Raw genomic sequence first — 24040 nt, forward strand, 5'->3', positions numbered from 1 at the left:
CTCTACTCACTACTCTGCACTCACTACTCACTACTCACCTCACTACTCTACTCTACTCACTACTCACTACTCTACTCACTACTCTGCACTCACTACTCACTACTCTGCTCACTACTCACTACTCTGCTCACTACTCACTACTCTACTCACTACTCACTACTCTACTCACTACTCTGCACTCACTACTCTGCTCACTACTCACTACTCTACTCACTACTCACTACTCTCCACTCACTACTCTACTCACTACTCACTACTCTACTCACTACTTACTACTCACTACTCTACTCACTACTCATTACTCTACTCACTACCCACTACTCTACTCACTACTCACTATTCTGCGCTCACTACTTTACTCACTACTCTACTCTACTCACCTCACTACTCTACTCATTACTCACTACTCTACTCACTACTCTGCACTCACTACTCACCTCACTACTCTACTCTACTCACTACTCACTACTCACTACTCTACTCACTACTCTGCACTCACTACTCTACTCACTACTCACTACTCTACTTACTACTCACTATTCTACTCACTACTCTACTCACTACTCACTACTCTACTCACTACTCTACTCACTACTCTACTCACTACTCACTACTCTACTCACTACTCACTACTCTGCACTCACTACTCACTACTCTACTCACTACTCACTACTCTACTCACTACTCACTACTCTACTCACTACTCTACTCACTACTCTACTCACTAATCTACTCACTACTCTGCACTCACTACTCACTACTCTGCACCCACTACTCTGCACTCGCTACTCTGCACTCACTACTCACTACTCTGCACTCACTACTCACTACTCTGCACTCACTACTCACTACTCTGCACCCACTACTCACTACTCTGCACCCACTACTCACTACTCTGCACTCACTTCTCTGCACTCACTACTTTGCACTCACTACTCTGCACTCACTACTTTGCACTCACTACTCTGCACTCACTACTCACCACTCTGCACTCACTACTCACTACTCTGCACTCACTACTTTGCACTCACTACTCTGCACTCACTACTTTGCACTCACTACTCTGCACTCACTACTCTGCACTCACTACTCACCACTCACTACTCACCACTCACTACTCACCACTCTGCACTCACTACTCACTACTCTGCACTCACTACTCTGCACTCACTACTCACTACTCAGCACTCACTACTCTGCACTCTGCACTCACTACTCTGCACTCACTACTCACTACTCTGCACTCACTACTCTGCACTCACTACTCTGCACTCACTACTCTGCACTCACTACTCTGCACTCACTACTCTGCACTCACTACTCACTACTCTGCACTCACTACTCTGCACTCACTACTCTGCACTCACTACTCTGCACTCACTACTCTGCACTCACTACTCTGCACTCACTACTCACTACTCAGCACTCACTACTCTGCACTCTGCACTCACTACTCTGCACTCACTACTCACTACTCTGCACTCACTACTCTGCACTCACTACTCTGCACTCACTACTCTGCACTCACTACTCTGCACTCACTACTCTGCACTCACTACTCTGCACTCACTACTCTGCACTCACTACTCACTACTCTGCACTCACTACTCTGCACTCACTACTCTGCACTCACTAATCTGCACGCACTACTCTGCACTCACTACTCACTACTCTGCACACTCACTCTGCACTCACTACTCACTACTATGCACTCACTACTCTGCACTCACTACTCTGCACTCACTACTCACTACTCTGCACTCACTACTATGCACTCACTACTCTGCACTCACTACTCTGCACTCACTACTCACTACTCTGCACTCACTACTCACTACTCTGCACACTCTGCACTCACTACTCACTACTCTGCACTCACTACTCTGCACTCTGCACTCACTACTCTGCACTCTGCACTCACTACTCTGCACTCTGCACTCACTACTCTGCACTCACTACTCTGCACTCACTACTCTGCACTCACTACTCTGCACTCACTACTCTGCACTCACTACTCTGCACCCACTACTCTGCACCCACTACTCTGCACTCACTACTCTGCACTCACTACTCTGCACTCACTACTCTGCACTCACTACTCTGCACTCTGCACTCACTACTCTGCACTCTGCACTCACTACTCTGCACTGACTACTCACTACTCTGCACTCACTACTCTGCACTCGCTACTCTGCACTCGCTACTCTGCACTCTGCACTCACTACTCTGCACTCACTACTCTGCACTCACTACTCTGCACTCACTACTCTGCACTCTGCACTCACTACTCTGCACACTCACTCTGCACACTCACTCTGCACACTCACTCTGCACTCACTGCTCTGCACACTCAGTCTGCACTTTTCCTGTGTCAAGCAATTCAAATGATATTTTAGCCACTGGCCACCCACACACTCATAGTCACATCCAACACGGGCTTGCACTCATATTTAAACTGCTGTTTTAATACATCCACACTGTTTTTGCTGGGATACAATCGTATCTGTATGGGAACTAATATCTTCTTTTTTGGCGATACGAATTTTACTTGTAGGATATCATTATTTCCACAGAAGAGGAGTCATTAGCTGTATATTTATACTAATGCACTTAATCATTGTATTAGATGTTTAGCTATTGTTATCACACAAAACAATGTGACTTCAAAACTCAGATGCCACAGTAAATGTAATTCTCGTAAAATGTTTTTCATGAAACATGGAAGATCATTTTTGTGTAAAATATGGATTTCAGTCTATGTGGTGACTAGGGAGGGAGAGCAACAGAAAATGCCCCCCGGAATCCCGCCGCGGCCGCACCGGAAGTCAGGCAAGGTCCCCTGTGACGGGGGCGGGGCCGCATCCGGACCGGAAGAGGAGGCAGGCGGAGTCAATGCGTCTCGCGCCCCGGGGCTCCTGTGAGCGGTGGAGAGCCCCGGGGCCGCGCCAGCAGGAGGTTGCGCGCCGCGTGCTGACAGCAGAGTCCCCCGAGATTGGCCAGGTAAGTTCAAAAGGGCTGGGGGGGCTTGGTGCACTCGTGTGTGTGTGTGTATGCTCGTGTGTGTATGTATGTGTGCGACAGTGACGGCGGCGGGGGAGGAGGGAGGGGGGGGAGGAGGGAGGGGAGGGGAGGGGGGGGCCTTGGTGCACTTGTGTGTGTGTGTATGTGTGGGGGGGGGGTGTGTCTCTGTATGTATGTATGTGCGTGCGTGCGTGCATGGGCGCTTGTGTGTGTGTGTCTGTGTGTATGCGCATGCGTGTGTGGTGTTTCGAGCTTCCCAGGAGACAGCGCCTGGCCACAGCGCGCGTTTGCGTGCACGTGGCAGTTTCAAATCGCCATGCACGTGGCCAGGATTGTCTCCTGGGAAGCACACACGCCGAGAAAAGGTTCTCAGCAGAGACGCGCTTCGCGCGGCTAGCCGAGACCTAATAAAAACTAGAAGCATCTCCAGATGGACAGGAGAAGGTGTGAACACGGTTGTGATGCTGTTCCACTGACAGTGGTTTATTAGACCATGAGAACTTTGTTAGAAAGCAAGGGGTACCAAATTCCCTATACATTCTACATGCGGCATCAGTAGGTACATTAGACGGAACTGGGCACCAGATAGCAGAGAGCCCCCCACACACAGTTTAGTACATACATTACACCGTATGGGCAATGGAAGGCATTTAACCCTATGGCTGCACAAGGGAATTCACTCCCACACAGCAGTTTCACTGGAGGCGCTCAGAGAAAAGTGGAGCACTGATATAGGTAAAGAAACAATTGACAAAGAATGGGACATCACATTACAATACCACAAAGAGGTCCTGCAATGCCAAATTAAAACGTATTCAACACATGGTGTTACAAAGGGCCTACCTTACACCGCACCGATTAAAAAAAGATGTACCCGGAGGTGGGAGATCACTGTCCCCAATGCTTGCACAGGCTGCTGATCTGCTACATATGTTATGGGCTTGTCCTCGATTGGTCCCCTTCTGGGCAAATGTGATGAAGGTCTAAGGAACTGTTACGAACATAATAGGGACACACCGCAGAATACTGTATACTAGGACTGCGCCGTAAACGCAAGAAACAAACAGAGCAACCCGATTTACGAACTTAGCTTTAATATTGGAAAAACCCTCAATTACTATGAGGTGGAAATCCGCATTGCCCCCTGCAGTGCTCACCTGGCATGGAGAAGGAGTCAGATGGGGAAGGGCCGAAAGCATAGCAATAAGGAGGGAGGAAACCATGGGATTAAGAAAGACCCCTATTTCACTAGAATGGGCCGCAGTGCGTGAACTCTTTATATCCTCTGAAGCTTCATTACATTAGGACGCTGTCGTTTAGATACTCACCCACCAATACAAAACGTAGAAAACCAAAAGCAGATCCCCCCAGACATTAACAAACCAGATACACGCACAGCTTTAAACCAATTAATTGGAAATATACATACGAACAGGGACTAAACCAATTATTTATCGCCTCATGGGAGGACAGGAGGGAGTCTAGGGAAGGGAGGGGGTGGGAATGTTTTTGTTGTAAGTTATAGGAAGGCGGGGCTAGGTTAAGATGACGTAGAACGAATGAATATACCAGTGACACCAGCACTGCTACAACGAGTTACAGCACTGTCACTGCATCTTCTACGGTGGTAACACCGCTTTACAGAATATAAGTACATTGAAATGATCGCCCTCTGATTCTAGTAGGAAACTCCTATATGTATTTTGTTACATATGATTCGCTGTCACGCTGGATTGTTAAGCATAAAAATTAATAAAATATGTTTTTTTAAAACAGAGAAGCATGGGAATTTTTGATAGTACATTTGCGATGACGGTTGTCTGGCTGAAGAATGTTATAAACTAATTCCTTTCCTGCAGTACATAGCAACACATGATATGTGGCCTCAGAGAATCCTAGAGATGGAGGGGTATCATACATGCATATTAAAGAGGAAGCTGTTCATGCACACTGGAGTGTATGCCATAATTGAACATTTAAAGGGCTTTCTGTGAGCTGGATACTGTTCCTGTGCACTGGAGTGTATGCCATAATTGAACATTTAAAGTGCTTTCTGTGAGCTGGATACTGTTCCTGTGCACTGGAGTGGATGCCATAATTGAACATTTAAAGTGCTTTCTGTGAAATGAATACTGTTCCTGTGCACTGGAGTGTACAACGTAACAGAAGATTTTGAAGGATAAAAGGTTTAGCGAGTTTTGTGTCAAGCACTATCAATTCTATTAACCATACGAAGGTGAGGATTATGCTACTCAATCTTTGCTGCAATATTCGCAGCCGCCATTAAGAACAGTCAAACACAAAAAACTACATTTACCATCAATTCAGTGACTAATCAGAGCATACATGTCCCTTTATCAATCAGAGGCACCAAAACTATTCCTCTCTCTTTGCTCAATTAACCAAAATATCAGCAACTTGGAACTTCACTTCCAGAAGAACAAAAAGTCACTGTAATTAAACAGAATTGTAACAATCCGGATTTCCACAATAGAGCAGAACCCTCCAGGAGGTCATGGAAGTGAAACTTTTGTCACTAAAGACAGCAACTCCAGATGAATCACAGATCCAACCGGTTAATGGAGCAATGCCTATAAGACCTGGCCACTTCCTAAAGAGGCCTTTCCTGCGCTTTTGCTCAGTACATCAAACAAGGTAACGTCCAACCCAAAACAGAACATTCAAATAATTGAGAGGGGCTTCAAACAAACATATTCAAACAAGACACACTTATGGAATATGATATTATGGGCTTGATTCATTACTTGAAGGATGGCCTGCAGTTTTGCCAATGGAACAGAATATATTACTTCATACCCATGGTGGAGAGCCGTCCACATAATTTATAAATGACTGCCAAGCATTTATCAAAATATGACGGCGGTTCCTGGCAATGTGTATGGCGCAGCCCTGTAGCATGGAGTAATTGTTTTTTGTTTGCAAAAAGAAAATCCTGAAACTAGATTTTCTTTTTGTAAAAAATATAATGCTCCTTTCGCCCTGAGAGTCTTCTCCCATGGAGTGGAGCATTATAATGCTTTTATTGTTCCTCACCTCCCCTCTAGACCCTTGGACTCCCCTCCCCTCTAGACCCCTGGACTCACCCCCTCTCTACACCCTGGACTCACCTCCTCTCTACACCCCTGGACTCACCTCGCCTCTACACCCCCCTGGACTCACCTCGCCTCTACACCCCTGGACTCACCTCCCCTCTACACCCCTGGACTCACCTCGCCTCTACACCCCTGGACTCACCTCCCCTCTACACCCCTGGACTCACCTCCCCTCTACACCCCTGGACTCACCTCCCCTCTACACCCCTGGACTCACCTCCCCTCTACACCCCTGGACTCACCTCCCCTCTACACCCCTGGACTCACCTCCCCTCTACACCCCTGGACTCACCTCCCCTCTACACTCCTGGACTCACCTCCCCTCTACACTCCTGGACTCACCTCCCCTCTACACTCCTGGACTCACCTCCCCTCTACACTCCTGGACTCACCTCCCCTCTACACCCCTGGACTCACCTCCCCTCTACACCCCTGGACTCACCTCCCCTCTACACCCCTGGACTCACCTCCCCTCTCCCCCCTGGACTCACCTCCCCTCTACATCCCTGGACTCACCTCCCCTCTACATCCCTGGACTCACCTCCCCTCTACATCCCTGGACTCACCTCCCCTCTACATCCCTGGACTCACCTCCCCTCTCACCCCTGTACTCACCTCCCCTCTACACCCCTGGACTCACCTCCCCTCTACACCCCTGGACTCACCTCCCCTCTACACCCCTGGACTCACCTCCCCTCTACACTCCAGGAATCACCTCCCCTCTACACCCCTGGACTCACCTCCCCTCTCCCCCCTGGACTCACCTCCTCTCTACACCCCTGGACTCACCTCGCCTCTACACCCCTGGACTCACCTCGCCTCTACACCCTTGGACTCACCTCCCCTCTACACCCCTGGACTCACCTCCCCTCTACACCCCTGGACTCACCTCCTCTCTACACCCCTGGACTCACCTCCCCTCTACACCCCTGGACTCACCTCCCCTCTACACTCCAGGAATCACCTCCCCTCTACCCCCTGGACTCACCTCCCCTCTCCCCCCTGGACTCACCTCCCCTCTACACCCCTGGACTCACCTCCCCTCTACACTCCAGGAATCACCTCCCCTCTACCCCCTGGACTCACCTCCCCTCTCCCCCCTGGACTCACCTCCCCTCTACACCACTGGACTCACCTCCCCTCCCTCTGGACTCACCTCCTCTATACACCCCTGGACTCCCCTCCCCCCTCCTCCCCTCCTCCCCTCCTCTCCTCCTCTCCTCCTCTCCTCCTCCTCTCCCCCTCCTCTCTCCCTCTCCTCTGCCCCCTCCCCCCTCTTCTGTCCCTCGCCCCCCTCTCAGTCTCACCCTCTCTCCTCCTTCAAGGGTCTCTTCAACAAGCAACGGAGCCGATGGAGCTCTCTTCAGGCCTTTGAGGGGAACAGTGTCCGGGTCACCAGGGGCAGCGTCAGCACCAGCAGCGGAGGCGGAATGAAGCCTCCTCTCAGGATACCTTTACCCCGTCCCCGCCCTCTCAGTAATGTCTGCTTCCGGGTTAGCGGCGGCAGAGTCAGCGTCAGTACCGGATGCGGCTGAGCTCTCCTCAGGCTTGTGAGTGTGATAGTATCCGGGTCAGCGAGGGCAGAGCCAGCACCAGCAGTAAGCCCCAGCCAGCTGCAGAGGAGAGGAGCCCCCAGTGTCTGTCTGTCTGTCCGGTGGAAGGAGGAGCACTGGCTGCAGTTACCTTAATTTCATCAGGGGTAAGTGAGACCTCTCACAACCAAGAGGTGTGAATACAGCCTGAGGTGCACTGAGCTCACACCATCATCAGGGGGTGCAGCCTTGGGGGCACTGACGTCACACCATCATCAGGAGGTGCAGGGGGCATATGTACTGGCCTCACACCATCATCAGGGGGCAGGTGTACTGACCTCACACAATCATCGAGGGATGCAGGGGACAGGTGTACTGTCTTCACACCATCATCGGGGGAAGTTGTACTGACCTCACACCATCATCTGGGGGTGCAGGGGACAGGTGTGCTGGCCTCACACCATCATCGGGGGCATGTGTACTGACCTCACACCATCATCAGGGAGTACAGGGGGCAGGTGTACTTACCTCACACCATCATCGGGGGCAGATGTACTGACCACACACCATCATCAGGGGGTGCAGGGGGCAGGTATATTGGCCTCACACTATCATCAGGGGTGCAGGGGGCAGGTGTACTGGCCTCACACCATCTTCAGGTGGTGCAGGGGGCAGGTGTACTGGCCTCACACCATCATCAGGGGGTGCAGGGGGCAGGTGTACTGGCCTTACACCATCATCAGGGGAGAGGGGGCAGGTGTACTAACCTCACACCATCATCAAGGGGTGCAGGGGGGGAGGTGTACTAGCCTCACACTATCATCAGGGGGTGCAGCCTGAGGTGTACTGGCCTCACACCATCATCAGGGGATGCCGCAAGCAGGTGTACTGGCCTCGCACCATCATCAGGCGGTGTAGGGGGCATGTGTACTGACCCCACACCATCATCAGGGGTGCAGGGGGCAGGTGTACTGACCTCACACCATCATCAGGGGGTGCAGGGGCAGGTGTACTGACCTCACACCATCATCAGGGAGTGCAGGGGGCAGGTATATCGGCCTCACACCATCATCGCGGGATGCAAGGGGCAGATGTGTTAAACCTGAGTCGGGTCGGGGACAATCGGTATTTGCCCGGCGGTATTGCCTCTGTGACCCTCTAGTTATTTAATCAATGAAGAGGCAGGCGCTGGAGACTGGAAGGCAGGAAACAAGGTTTTTATTCTCTCCGGAGGAGAACACAACAAAACGGGCAGAAAGTATCGTTCTGAGGTGCTCTAGCTACATTTCTGAGGCCTGGCCTCTTATACACTGTTTTATGACTTTATTGCAGATTACACATTCATGTTAAAGCTTTGATGTATGGAAAAGACATTCCCGGAACTCCCCTTTGGGCCCGTTCCCACACACATTTACAGTTGAAGTCCCCACCCTAGTCACAACAGGTGATGAGTATCGCGCAGCTGGATATTCCGCCGATTCACGGAATGTGGGGGGTTTGATCGGATCTCATGGAGTGGGGGCTTTGATCAACCCGGGGATCCTTTGATGGGGGAAGCTTTCTATTGTACGGGGAGGGGCAAGGAATAGTATCGGCAGAGCTGAGTGTCGGCCTGGGAACGGGGAAGACAAACGGGCACACGGGGAAAAAGGGGGTTTGCATCTAAGGGCCGGGGATCATGAAAGGGAAGAAGGGAGGTGTCGCGCTGGGAACAGGATGAGGGCCTGGGGCAGAGCAGCGCCGAAGAGGAGTTTATGACTCGAGGCAGGTGCAAGCAGGGGGTTTGGTCAGCGTGCAGGCTTAGTGAAGGCGAAGGGCTATGTCAGGGGCCAGCGACATGAGAAAGGGTTCGTTCTGATCAGGGCATTCTAAAATGGCGGGTGCGCACGACAAAAGTGTGGCATCAGGGGAAGAGGCAAGATGGCGCAGATAATGTTCACCAAACCGTACTAATTTTCAACAGTCCTCCCTTTAACATATTCAAGACATCTTGCTGGTTCATTTTCTACTCGGTTCTATTGTGGTGGGCATGAGAAAGAAAACGGTAGGAACCCTAGATGAAAGAGTTGTAAACAATACATTTTGAGATTTCTAGTTTTTAGGAGGTGGACCTATTTGATAAACTTTGATAAACTTGTTCAGCAGGAAAGTCATAGAAATGCAATACAAAAACGATTCTGTAGCGTGAGCAGCGAGTACATTTCGTAATGTGAACTGGTAGGTTATTACATATATCGGATTCGGATTGGAGCATAATCAATACAACGGCGGCTGGGAGAGAAATGAGGCATAGCAGAAACGGTGATTGAGGATGTCAAATGTTCGAAGTTAAACGAGTTCTCATTATTCTTTGTTGTCTTTCGTTGGCGCTGTGGAGCACCGGCGATGGAGCTACGGGTCCAGCTCTATTCTAGGTCTCGCGTTGCAGGGCACGACCTTTCCCTCGTATTCCTGGTCGGAAAGGTCCTTTTCGCCCTGTGTCCTTTGAGGTGATTGTCAGAAAGTTCAGATGGAAGAAGAGCGTACAAAACAGTCCATAGGGTAGGTCGGAGGAAAAGGGGGATGGAGCAAGGCCAAATTAGGAACAAACTAGGGGAACGAGAGACTTCAGATAGGCGGGCGTGTGACCGAATTCAGAGAGCGGGGACTTGTCGGCAAACACTGGACATCGAGCAGGGGCATCAGGTCGGCCCTTTCTTCTCATGTTGTCGAAAACAGTGCCTCGTCCTGCAGCTCTTTTCTGTCGTACCCTTAAAGGAGTTTGGAAAGACAGTTTTTTAGAGAATTTGCAGAGGAAGGTAGTCACAAAAGTCTATTTCTCTCCCAGCTCCAGGCAGAAACGAAAAATGTCCGTTATATTAGGGTTCACAATTAACATATAAATGACCGATGACGGGCCTGTTGGGTTTACTATGACTTTCCTTCACAATTATTTATTACAGTTTCGACAGTTCATCTGATGGAGACCCACCATTGTAAGGCGAGCCTGACAAAGGTATGCCGTTCTCTAGGGTTTTACATTTACCAAGGGTGCTGTGTGCTATCGACATGGTACTAAACAAGTATTTTTCTGAGGGACGATCATAGGTTAAACATTTATTTTCTATCAATGCCTCCTGCTTTTCAACTAAACATTTTCGCTTTCGGCATGGTACAGTGTAATGGTTTTCTTTGCTCCGGTCTAATCTTTAACTTTGCAAAACATCATTCTGGTCCCTATGCAGCCTCTCGCGGCCGGATTACTAAATTAGAGAAGACAGGGGTCTCATCGGAAGACACCTAGGGACATAGAAAACTTATGGTAAGGGCGTAAATCGACCCATCTCTCACAACCGGGAATGAGGGGTAGTTTCATAACTCCAGTTTGGAGCGGCTGATACAGGGGATGTAACAGGGGTGATCATTTTTCCTGTTTGGGTATTGCGACAATTCGGGGTGGGGAGGGTCGCGTATTCTGAGGTCCTTTCTTATACCATAGGAGCCGTTGACATGTAGTTCCCTTATTACGGGCCAGATTAGGGAACCTCTGTCGTCTTACCTGTCCTTTCCCTTACGGCCCAACCTCGGTTCATTGACTTCTAGCGGAAAAGGAGAGGTAATGACACGGTCTCAGGGTGATTGTATTAAAGACAGGTTTTTGTGCAAATACTGACGGTATTTGAAGCCAATTAGGTGGTGTGCTAGGGGTGGCAGTCTGCCAATTTCGGGGCTAATCGCTCGGAAGAGTGGGAGTGCAAAAATAGAGGGAGAGAGAGAGAGAGAGAGAGAGAGAGAGAGAGAGAGAGAGAGAGTGCAACGGCAGGCTAAATAGTACACGTGCAACAGAGAGGGTGGCAGTGTATTCAAGAAAGGCTATTTAGTGCATTACACAGTAAAGGACATTCACGGGTCTGCGTTAGAATTTTGTAATCATGTAGTTTGAGCATTAGTCAGGGTAGAGGGGACGTGCCTTGAGAAAAAGGAAAGAAGAAAGGAGGTACCATTTTGTCGCACTTTCTCGCATTCTCGGTCCTTCGACCAGTTGGGTCAACGCCTCAGTCACACACACACATTCTTTCATAGTTTCGCATCATACGTGACATGGGTTCATTCGTGTGGTCTGGTTTAAGGGTGATCCCTTTTTATCAGGTCATACTAATTTTATTGGTATGTTCGATACGTGAGTAGTTAGTAGGCGTGCTTAGGCACCACCTTGCAGCGCTAGTCTGCTTCGTATATTAGATACGGCCAGGCTTCAGGTCTTCGCCACACCTCGGCTGTAATCTCTGATGTAACCTGCAGAGGGAGGAAAAAAGGGGGTGGGGGAGACAGCATTCGCGCATATTCAAATACATGGATTCTTAAATCCTTTACTTACCTCTTACTCGTCTTTCCTCCTCGGGGCAGGGTCCCGGGGGTATGGTTTCTGGGGTCGGGAGGGGAGAGGGGCAGTGTGCCCTTATAGGTCGTGTGCGGGGAAAACGAAAAAAGGAAACCAGAGGTGCCTAGTGCGAGGTATCTAGTCAAAAGATGTATCTCACTATCGGGATCCTTAAACCTCCTTCAACGCTGTGGCGTTCTAAGGTTCTTCGGTTCTTGGGTCAGCTCCGTTCCCTAATACCTTGGAACGTCGTACTTTATAACATTTACATCATTTCATTTCACCCTTCTTTTACATTCCCTCATTTACACCGTTCGTTTTACCCATCCTTGGAAGTCAAGGTCTTCCTCCACGCGAGAGTTCATGAGTCAGTCGCGTACTTTGAAGGCAGAGTGTCGTGTTGTCGATCCGATCCGTCCTCCAGGGCTGGGCAACCATCTTCTTTCAACCTTAAAGAGAGAGCAGAGTAGGGTGCACAGAAAAGAACTTTCCCACCGATCCCACATTTTTAAAATAAAGCATGCAATACCCGTCCATAGTTTCAAAAAAACTTTATTTTGCAAAATCATTTCAGCACGTGGATTATGAGGGTGCGGTCGTATTTGGCCGGACGTGACAATGGCTAAAGTGCGTACAGTGGGGGGTGTCGTTTGCAGCAATAAAAACATCGGAAAGTTTTATTCATTCATTTGTAAGAAACTAAAACGTCTATTAATTGGCTGGGGGTTCGGGGGCATTTATTTTCATAATTTAGAAGCATAATCATAATAGTTGCAATCAGATTTCCTATATGTATACCGTATGTGTGCGGCGTAGATGAGGTTATACATCAGCTATAAAAATATAATACACCGTACATTTGTAATCAACATTTTTAACGGGATCCTTTTACAATGTTCGTCGAGCGAGCTCTCCTTGTCCTTTCTAGCCAAGTGTACGAAGGATCATATAAGTCTCAGAACATCAAGTTTGTATTAGTGCGAAGGAACACCACGAGGTGTTCGTAAGTTCCGATTGATACCAGCGCCATTTTGGGCGGGGCCGGCTCAGTCCGGAAGTAGCATCAGGGGGAAATGTTTCCCATTACTGGCAGTTGGACCAGAGTCCTTTTCGGCAGTTCTAGAATTCATGCTAACAGAAGGAGTGGCAATGTCATGTTTGTTTCGTTGGCGATCAAGGCAGCCGTCCCTTACCGGAAACCTGCAGGGGCCGAAGGCTCCTGCCGGGGATCTTTGTACAATCTTCAAGGCTGCGGAGATGCTGTCGGAGATGGGGGCTCGTGCCCCAGTGGGCAAGTGTCCGAGTCATATTGCTGGTCAAAGTTACTCTAGCGGCCGGGGCCCGCCTTCCAGCAGGCCCAGACGCCATTTCGAGGTCCTGCAGCAGTCACCCTTCGCCGGGTCTGTAAGAGTGGAAGAGACCCTTCGGAGTGAAAGAAAAAGGGCTCTGTTTTGTGAGAGCGGGACGTTCTGCTGGGGTGCAGCTGTGATGCCCCCACCGGGGGGGGCGAGGGAGACTCGTTCGCGCCGCCTCCCTCTCCTAGTGCATTCCATGCCGCCCTCTTTCATGGCCCTGCACGACGGTCCCTCCGCACCCTGTGCTCCACGAGGCCCCTGCCCAGGGCTACGGAGGTACAGCCACCTGCGGTGCACATTCGGAGCTGCACGAGTATCGGTGCAGCCATTGCATATTCGGTGCTCCGAAAATATGGGCACCGTTGCACGTTCGGTGCTGCGCAAGTACTGGGGTGCCACCATGGTGTGTTCGGTGCTGTGCAAGTATTGGCACCAACGCCTGACTGGGGGTGTTCGGCGTTGGGCCGGGGGCTGGGAGACCTCCTATCGGTGGAGGTGGGAGAGGCTCGTCCGCGTCGCCTCTCCCTCCCAGCCCGACCTGGACGCATTCCTGCAGAGGTATGGACAGGGCATCCGCCGCCCAGAGCTGCTGCGGCTGTCGCGGAGGAGAAAAGGAAGAGGTGCCTCGTTCTTCTCCGGACATGTGGCGGGACTACTTAAGTCTATCCAGGCCCGTTGCGGCTGGGCCGAGGAGGCATGCGGCGGGACTACCGGCAACTACCTAGGGCCGTTGCGGCTGGACTCCGCTGGCCCCTGCCTCTCCTCCGGCTTCCCCATATGTTAAGATTTCCTGACCAAGAGTTGGCAGCGGGGCCCGCCTTATATGGGTTGCCGCTGGTTGGGCGTAGCCGTAACCCTGCCCTACTTTGGAAGGTTCCAGAATGGGGGGGGACGAATGTTCTGTTTGACTTTCATTTTCTACAGTTTACCGTTATTATTTCTTGTTTGTTGAGTTAAATTAAAAGTTCAAGTTCATCAATGGTCTACGGATTTTGTTTTACCATTTCTTTCTTTCCAGGTTGCTTTTATGCTAAGTTTCTGCTAACAGAGGTTGAGTGACACGGAAACACGTGTAGAGGGATGACGCAGATTCGTACATTACATACAGGCAAACTCAGACGGGGGACAGTACAAGTACGACATACAAAGACCCAAGACGAATATAAAACAGTTATTGGTCATAATTATCTCTTTCCGTCTGTGAATTTAAAACGAGGCTGGGTTCCCGTCTTGACGTTGCCCGACCTAGGAGAACTTGAGCATGCCGCTGAAATTGTCCTGGCGAAATCTGTGCCATCGGGCATAATCAAACGTGGTGGTTCTATCTGGTCTGTCTATGTAAGTCGGGTTCTTCTTTGTCTCGCGCTTTTTCTCGTACTGCCGGTCTGTCGTTCCTGTCGGCCCTTTGCCTTTACTCACGCTCAGTAGAGTCGGGCATTGGGCTTTCCAGTGTCCGACATATCTACAAAAAGCGCATTGGTCTGGTCCTAAGTCTGGTCGTCTTTTGCGTAGTGTCGGGGGATAACTTTTGGGTAGCGGTGTCCCGGGGTTGTCCTGTCGGTATATTTCTCTACTTGGTTTGTCCTCGTCTTTTCTCTGTCGTTGCATAGCCTCTCTGCGCCACATACCGAGACTGTCGAGCATAATAGGCATTGTCTTATTATTTCGAAGGGCTATTTCTAACGTTTCTATTTTATCAAGGTCAAAGGATCCTGCCAGTGGCCACTGTTTGTCTTGACTTTCTTTGGTATACCTGTGCCACAATTTATTATAGGCTATGGTAACTAATCCATAGTTTATGAACATGTCCTTATTAGGGGTGCCTTCTAGTGGAGCTATATGGTCCACCTCTAATACACGGTCCGGGCTGAACCAATTATCAATCAATGGGGAGAAGACAGACATGACGGCTCGTAACGAGGGACTAATAAGTCAGCAGTGCCTATCTTATCACTAGGTGCAAAGACTAGACAGAATATTCCTATTCTACGTTGTTTGCAGGCAGTGAATACCTCATGAACAAAAATAAAAAAGAGTAACCAAGAACGCGGAACAATCAAGCAAATAATAAATAAATAAATAAGATAGAGAAAGGACAATGGGGAGAGTAAGTAGGGCGCAAAAGTCTGCGTCCTCTACCCTTTCACTAACCGCAAAGAGGAAGCTGTTGTTTCCGGTTTGCAGACAGAGAATCTCCAGAAGACAATCTGTGAACAGTAGTTCGGGGTTAAAGAACCCAGTTAATCAGTGAGGGAGTGGGGAGTCTCCCAAAAACCGTTAAGAAATAATAGAGTCAGTGGGGGAGAAAGATAGGCGCGACGGTTACGTTACCTATCCTTCACCGTTTGCAAAAGAGAAGGAGCCTACTGTTTCTCCGTGTGCAGACAGTGAATCTCCAAATAGGTCAAACAAAGAGTAATACTAGTATTTTATAAATAATCAAGCAATCAAGCAATCAAGCAATCATTTCGCAACTTGTCGTGATTACACGACCTTACCCGGACCGTGTGGACAGTTTCTTGTCTTCCGAATCCAGCGCCCGTTCGTCCTCTTTTTCTCGTATTTCTCACGGCACTCCTAATGGTTCCCAGTCAGGACCGTAGATCACTCGAGAGAGGTCTGTTCGGAACTAGTGAAGTTCGGATGATCGGCTGCCAGACGAGGGTCTATTGGGCAAGAGCTCTCCCGATCGTTGCAGTCGTTCACTCTGTCGTCGGGACCTCTCCCACTGGATCCACGAGTCGCTGATGGGCCCCACGCTTGGGACGCCAATTGTTAAACCTGAGTCGGGTCGGGGACAATCGGTATTTGCCCGGCGGTATTGCCTCTGTGACCCTCTAGTTATTTAATCAATGAAGAGGCAGGCGCTGGAGACTGGAAGGCAGGAAACAAGGTTTTTATTCTCTCCGGAGGAGAACACAACAAAACGGGCAGAAAGTATCGTTCTGAGGTGCTCTAGCTACATTTCTGAGGCCTGGCCTCTTATACACTGTTTTATGACTTTATTGCAGATTACACATTCATGTTAAAGTTTTGATGTATGGAAAAGACATTCCCGGAACTCCCCTTTGGGCCCGTTCCCACACACATTTACAGTTGAAGTCCCCACCCTAGTCACAACAGGTGATGAGTATCGCGCAGCTGGATATTCCGCCGATTCACGGAATGTGGGGGGTTTGATCGGATCTCATGGAGTGGGGGCTTTGATCAACCCGGGGATCCTTTGATGGGGGAAGCTTTCTATTGTACGGGGAGGGGCAAGGAATAGTATCGGCAGAGCTGAGTGTCGGCCTGGGAACGGGGAAGACAAACGGGCACACGGGGAAAAAGGGGGTTTGCATCTAAGGGCCGGGGATCATGAAAGGGAAGAAGGGAGGTGTCGCGCTGGGAACAGGATGAGGGCCTGGGGCAGAGCAGCGCCGAAGAGGAGTTTATGACTCGAGGCAGGTGCAAGCAGGGGGTTTGGTCAGCGTGCAGGCTTAGTGAAGGCGAAGGGCTATGTCAGGGGCCAGCGACATGAGAAAGGGTTCGTTCTGATCAGGGCATTCTAAAATGGCGGGTGCGCACGACAAAAGTGTGGCATCAGGGGAAGAGGCAAGATGGCGCAGATAATGTTCACCAAACCGTACTAATTTTCAACAGATGTAGTGGCCTCACACCATCATCGGGGGAGGGGCAGGTGTACTGACCTCACACCATCATCAGGGGGTGCAGGGGGCAGGTGTACTGGCCTCACACCTTCATCAGGGGGTGCAGGGGGCAGGTGTACTAACCTCACACCATCATCAGGGGGTGCAGCCTGAGGTGTACTGACCTCACACCATCATCAGGGGGTGCAGGGGGCAGGTGTACTGGCCTCACACCTTCATCAGGGGGTGCAGGGGGCAGGTGTACTGGCCTCACACCTTCATCAGGGGGTGCAGGGGGCAGGTGTACTGGCCTCACACCATCATCAGGGGGTGCAGGGGGGAGGTGTACTGGCCTTACACCATCATCAAGGGGTACAGAGGGCAGGTGTACTAGCCTCACACTATCATCAGGGGGTGCAGCCTGAGGTGTACTGACCTCACACCATCATCAGGGGGTGCAGGTGTACTGACCTCACACCATCATCAGGGTTGCAGGGGGCAGGTGTACTGGCCTCACACCATCATCGGAGGGCAGGTGTACTAGCCCCACACCATCAGGGGTGGCAGGTGTAATGACCTCACACCATCATCAGAGGTTGCAGAGGGCAGGTGTACTGGCCTCACACTATCATTGGGGGGCAGGTGTACTCACCTCACACCATCATCAGGGGGTGCAGGGGCAGGTGTACTGACCTCTCACCATCATCAGGGAGTGCAGGGGGCAGGTGTACTGACCTCATGCTATCATTGGGGGGGCAGGTGTACTGACCTCACAAAATCATCAGGGGGTGCAGGGGGCAGGTGCACTGGCCTCACACCATCATCAGGGAGTGCAGGGGGAGGTGTACTGGCCTCACACCATCATCAGGGGAGAGGGGGCAGGTGTACTGACCTCACACCATCATCAGGGGGTGCAGCCTGCAGGTGTACTGACCTCACACCATCATCAAGGGGTGCCGGGGGCAGGTGTACTGGCCTCACACCATCATCAGGGGTGCAGGGGGCAGGTGTACTGGCCTCACACCATCATCAGGGGGTGCAGGGGGCAGGTGTACTGGCCTCACACCATCATCAGGGGGTGCAGCCTGAGGTGTACTGACCTCACACCATCATCAGGGGATGCAGCCTGCAGATGTACAGGTCTCACACTATCATCAGGGGATGCAGCCGGCAGGTGCATGTTTAATGTTTAATAATTGTGAGACTACATGACTCACTGTTATATATGAATCCCTTCATTTAGCCATGGCTCTTTAAAGAACATTGCATTATGAAATTTAAACACCCATATTAACAGTGTTTAGATCCAAGCTACATGTCCCAGAATGCTATGTATACTTGCTGAAATTCAGGACTTGAGGTGTACTGTGCAAGGGGGTCACTTTGTGACCTTGTTATAATACATCAAAGATTTAGTGTGGCCTCAGTGTGTGGTCTTAACTCCTTTATACACTTACAACGCAGGCATTACATCGCAACATCCTTTACAAGGCATGACACTACAATTCCGACATTACAACGCATGATACTACATCGCAATTCACTACTATGCAGGCATTACAACGCATACCATTGGAGTTAGAATAGTAATTTTTACCCCTACACTATCCAACACGTATCCTACTGATGCACCCCCTGTAGTTAGATTAGTAATTTGTATCCCCATACTATCCAATACTTACCTTAAATGCAATGTGACGGTATGCATTGTAATGGTATGCGTTGTAAAGGTAGTATGCGATGATTGGAATGCGCTGTAAAGGTAGTTTTTAAAATGCGATGTAGTGTCATGCGATGTAATGGAATGTGTTGTAGTTAATGTTGTGATGTAAAAACTGCGTTGTAAGTGCATGCGTTGTAAATGTATGCGTTGTAACATCATACATTCGTCCACAATGGGTCTGTTTGGTGTTGTTACTCATTTTCACGAATACCTGCTCAGACCTTGTTTTTTGATGTTTGTATTCAGTGGGAGGTTATCTCTGCAATCGATAAAGAGTTATGCTAGGAGGGAACAAAAGCATATTTTTACAGAACAATATTAGTTTCTTCTCTCAGAATACATGTCTTTATTAAGCACCTTTATCCACAGTTCTGTACATTGAACCCTTTGATATCCGCAGTTTGTTCCCTAAAGTTAGGTGGTTGTTTTATTCATAACTAGCATTTGAAGCTGACTTCTAGTTCATTGATATACTTAATGATTTGTGGGGCCCGGGCAACACATATTTGGGGCCCCCTATTTGGAATACATTTGAATTTATTACCGCTTTTAGGGTCATTGAAGTCCGTGTGATGAAATTAAATGAAATTAAATGAAAAGGGGTTTTATTAAGCGCAACTGCTGCCCTGAGCCGTCCAGGCGCTAAGAGCTAGGTTAGTGCCTCCCAGTGTGGTCAGCCCGGGAATTAGTCTGATTTATTGAAAAGAAAGGTTTTGAGTTGTTTGTGGAAGGTCATCAAGTTAGGATTAGATCTTAAATGGAGGGGGAGTGAGTTCCATAACTTGGCTGCGTTGTAAGAAAAAGACCAGCCTCCAGCTCTGGATCTCCTAATCCGGGGGACTGTCGCCAAGAAGGCATGAGAGGAACGAAGCTGTTTGTTAGGGCGGTAAGAGGTAATCAGAAAATTATTGATTGCTGGGCCAGATTTCCAGTATGCTTGATGGGAGATGCACATGGACTTGAATTTAATTCTCTCCCTGACAGGGAGCCAGTGCAAAGTTCTCAGCCCAGCTCCGCCGAATTTCTGCGTGGAAGACTGAGCAATGTGCGTACTGCACAGTTCTGAATCCGCTGAAGTTTTTGCAGGCAATATTCAGGCGCCCCTAAATATAGGGCGATACTGAAGTCGAGGCGGGATTGGATTAGACCTTGCATAACTACTAGCTTGGCCTCAAAAGGTAGCAGCGGAAGGATTTTCTTCATCATCCTGATGAGACCAAAGCAAGTCGCTGACAGTTTAGTTGCATGGGTGTTGAAGGGCAGGGATTTGTCCAACCACACCCCCAGACTTTTTATGTTGTCTCTGGGTGTGGGAGGTGCGCCCAAGCTGTTAGGCCATAAAAAATCCATGGTGGGGGAAGCTGGTGGGCCGAGGAGCATAAGCTCGGTTTTGTCCCCATTGAGCTTAAGGCACGACTTTGTCATCCAATTCTTGACCTGTTCCAAGCAAGTTGTCAGACTGTTGTCCAAAAAATATTTAATCGTGTTAAACCTTCAGAAACCGGGGCCGGCAAAAGGATCTAAAAGCCCAAGCTGACTAGAGTCCACCAGCCAAGTACTATCAAAGAAGCTTGAACAGACATTGATAAATATTCTTTTTGCGTTTGAGTCTAGATTTTTTCATGCAAAAAGGTTTTATGTGGCTGTTACTCCCATTGCAGGAAATCCTGTTATGCGTTATGTGTTCTAAATTTAGTGGACTAGTGCATAATATTACAAAAAAAGACATACATAGAGCACTTGAAAGTGTAGCTTTAGTTGCTGAATATTTGTAATTACAAATAAATCCCCTTTCACCATTGGCATTCCTGCTGCAGCAATGAAAAATCAAAGCACTGCTCTGAGGATTTTCGCTATCGCATTTGTGAAAATCGAATAACTTTCTCTTTATTTCTCTTCCCCTGCATTGTCCATTTCAACTTCTATATATGTGTAAACCTACAGCTAAATGTTCGCGCAGAAACCCAAGCCGCTTTCAGTGGCGGGCCTTGGTGAGGTCGGGTACCCCAAATCTCAACAACAATCATTTCGCCGGTTTTCCACAAACGGTGCCAGGGCCACAAGTATTCATTTTCAGCGTGTTTTTATTTTAAATCAATTCACTCGGCGCGTTTCGGTGGCAACCTCCTTGTTCACGAGTACGAGTGCAAATCACAGTGTTTATACAATATCATGTGACACACCTCTACGTAATAGACAGTGACAACAGATTCAAGGTGTTTGAACGTCCTCGGAGCTGGGAAAAAAGACTTGTTTAGTCAATGTTGGGAGATACATCGTGAGACATTGCATTAAAATCATCATGCAGTATGTAAATTAAACATTAGGTCATTGCTGTAAACCTAAACATTTTTCTTCAGTTTTTTACGTGCCGTTGCAAAAAGCATTAATTCCGCATCATCATGTGCGGCACCTTGTCATTTCCAACCAAATAAGTGCTGGCGAAAGCTCACTGTGATTATAAGATAAACTACGTCATCTGTAATTCTACGCGCTTGGTATTAAACACATTCAATCATTAGTGCTCATGGCCAAGCATGTAGAATTACAGATGACGTCTTTATCTTGTAATCACACAGAACTCAACTCTGAGTTGAGGCTGGGTAGGCCAAGCATACACAGTTGAATGTGAGGGTTGAGACTGGGCACACCAAGCATGTACAAGAGAATGTGAAGGTTGAGGATGGGCAGACCAAGAATGCACAAGAGAATTTGAGGGTTGTGGATGGGCAGACCAAGCATGCACAAGAGAATGTGAGGGTTGAGGATGGGCAGACCAAGCCTGCACAAGAGAATGTGAGGGTTGAGGCTGGGCAGACCAATCATGCACAAGAGAATTTGAGGGTTGAGGATGGGCAGATCAAGAATGCGCAAGAGAATGTGAGGGTTAAATCTGGGCAGACCAAGCGTGCACAAGAGAATGTGAGGGTTGAGACTGGGCAGACCAAGCATGCACAAGAGAATGTGAGGGTTGAGACTGGGCAGACCAAGCATGCACAAGAGAATGTGAGGGTTGAGACTGGGCAGACCAAGCATGCACAAGAGAATTTGAGGGTTGAGGCTGAGCAGACCAAGCATGCACAAGACAGTGTGAGGGTTTAGGCTGGCAGACCAAGCATGCACAAGAGAATGTGAGGGTTGAGGCTGAGCAGACCAAGCATGCACACTACGGAGCAGATTTATTATTTTTTAGTGCAGCATAGTTCAGCAGTTAGGTGCAGCGCTGTGATGTGCGAGGGGGAGAGAGCCGTGCTGAGCCAGATTTATGAAATACAGCACGCTGCTGCTCACTACCCCTGCACTAGAACACAGTCTACCTAGTGCCACACAAAACCTTTACACCATAGGCCAGAGGTGCGTGTGCTGTCTAGCATAGGATTCGTACTGGAAGCACACCATTCAAGTATAAAATCCTATACATAGAGTAATTCTTAAACACTCCAGAGTTTGTGTTTGTGCTGTAAAGTGCTGCACAGGTTGTGTTTGTGCTGTAAAGTGCTGCTCAGGTTGTGTTTGTGTTGTAAAGTGCAGGGCAGGTTGTGTTTGTGCTGTGGAGTGCAGGGCAGGTTGTGTTTGTGCTGTGGAGTGCAGGTCAGGTTGTGTTTGTGTTGTGATGTGCAGGGAAGGTTGTGTTTGTGCTGTGAAGTGCAGGGCAGGTTGTGTTTGTGCTGTAAAGTGCAGCACACATGCAATGTGTGGAGTGTTTGAAGAAGTGACGTTTCTCTGTGTTATCACCTGATTCAAGGGTTTTTTAACCTAAAATTCACAGATCCTCAGTACTCTCACAATGCGATATTGAAGCGTTATACATTTTTCCATATTTCCGCGTGTCGCTAATATATGAATTATTGCGTGTCCATGGAGGTGATAGAAAGGAGGAGTTTATTTCTCACAGAATGCTCCACCCACAGATCTGCTTCCTCCTCAGATACTGATACCTTCCAACTCCCTCAACATCATTCCACATGCAGTGTTGCCTCAGAGACTCTGGGATGTCACAGCTCTGTTGAAGAGACTGCAAGAATTTGTGTGAAGAGTGAGCCGTGATTATTTGAGGTCTTACATGTGATTGTGCAGATCTGTGCCCACCCTGTGTGTAGGTCTCTTGGAGTAGTTGATGCCCGTGAATGGCTTGGACAAAGCCTAACCTTTCACTTCAAAATGTATGGAAGTGATTTGTGTGTGTGAGACATTGTGTATGTGCTTGTTTGTGATTGGTCATCTTGGGTGGATACATTATATATGAGCGTGTAAGTGACTGATCCGTCTGATTACTTATTTCCAGTGTGTAGGTCTTTGTTCCTGGGGATGAATTGTGTTTCACGTGTGTGTGCGCGCAGGAGAGCACAATGCCTGTGTAATTGTGCAGCATTGAAGATGTGGTTATGAGATATCTGGTTTGTTACATTAATCCATTTATACATGAGGTGTGTGACTGTACAAGTGAGAGCTGGAGTTTGTGTCACATCCGTGAGTACAGAATTGAATGGACTTTTTAAAGAGCAATTTTTTTTGTGTGCGTGTTTGTTGCAAACATTTGGTGTGTGTGTTGCAAGCATTTTGCCAAAGACAAGCCTGTCTGCTCCCAGGCACACCTGGCCGCCACCGCTGGGACCAGAAGTCAGGTAGTATACTCAATAATTCTCATATTCTGCATAAGATCTAAAGTCTTTCAGCTACACAGATTTTAGTATCTCCCCCATGTTTGTCTCGTTTTTAGAGGCAAATGGTGTGCATGCCAGCCACATATATAGAGTAATCTAGTATTCAACAGCCCTCACTTTGGACCAACAAACAATAAGACTCTTCTACATCCTCAGACTGAGGAGTCATTAAAAGCGGCTTTACTAAACCCACCCTCCCTAGACAAAGATAAGGTGGAAATACTCAAGTTATTAGAATCTCCTAAGCCGGATATCCTGTTCTTAACTGAAACCTGGTTGTCAGGGAAATCTACTCCAGATCTCCAGAAGCCGTACCCGAAGATAACCAAAAGAGAACAAACTCAGAGAAAGGAGATGAGATATCAGCAATTATTCTCCTGTGGATCCACACATCTCTTTTACAAATTACTCAAACTGAAGGGGTAGATCTGCTTTCCTTTCTCAAGTTTCGAATTGATGACGACAACTCGGTCCCTAAAGATAATGAATTTGCTGATTTAATGATGTTGAATTTACACTAACACATTACATGCTCAGATCACATACAATGAAATCCCAAAGATCTGATCTGGGCGTATAATTCAAATTGACTGAATATAATCATCCTTCCTTGCATACGGTCCAATCAGTATTTGATCAGCGT

General features: G+C 48.7%; 2 protein-coding genes across 2 annotated transcripts in view; one reads left to right on the forward strand and one right to left on the reverse strand.

Moving 5' to 3' along the window:
• Positions 1 to 7576, reverse strand: part of LOC144767774 (uncharacterized) — a 67810-nt gene extending 60234 nt beyond the window's left edge. The window contains exon 1 of the mRNA XM_078651187.1: positions 7442 to 7576. The gene's annotated coding sequence lies outside the window, so the exon portion shown is untranslated. The remainder of the gene's footprint in view (positions 1 to 7441) is intronic.
• Positions 7577 to 7658: 82 nt separating this feature from the next.
• The window catches only part of LOC144767502 (uncharacterized), an 83596-nt gene continuing 67214 nt past the window's right edge, over positions 7659 to 24040 (forward strand). The window contains exon 1 of the mRNA XM_078650954.1: positions 7659 to 7833. The gene's annotated coding sequence lies outside the window, so the exon portion shown is untranslated. The remainder of the gene's footprint in view (positions 7834 to 24040) is intronic.

Source organism: Lissotriton helveticus, chromosome 1_1, assembly GCF_964261635.1.
Source record: "Lissotriton helveticus chromosome 1_1, aLisHel1.1, whole genome shotgun sequence".
In the NCBI taxonomy this organism is placed as follows: domain Eukaryota; kingdom Metazoa; phylum Chordata; class Amphibia; order Caudata; family Salamandridae; genus Lissotriton; species Lissotriton helveticus.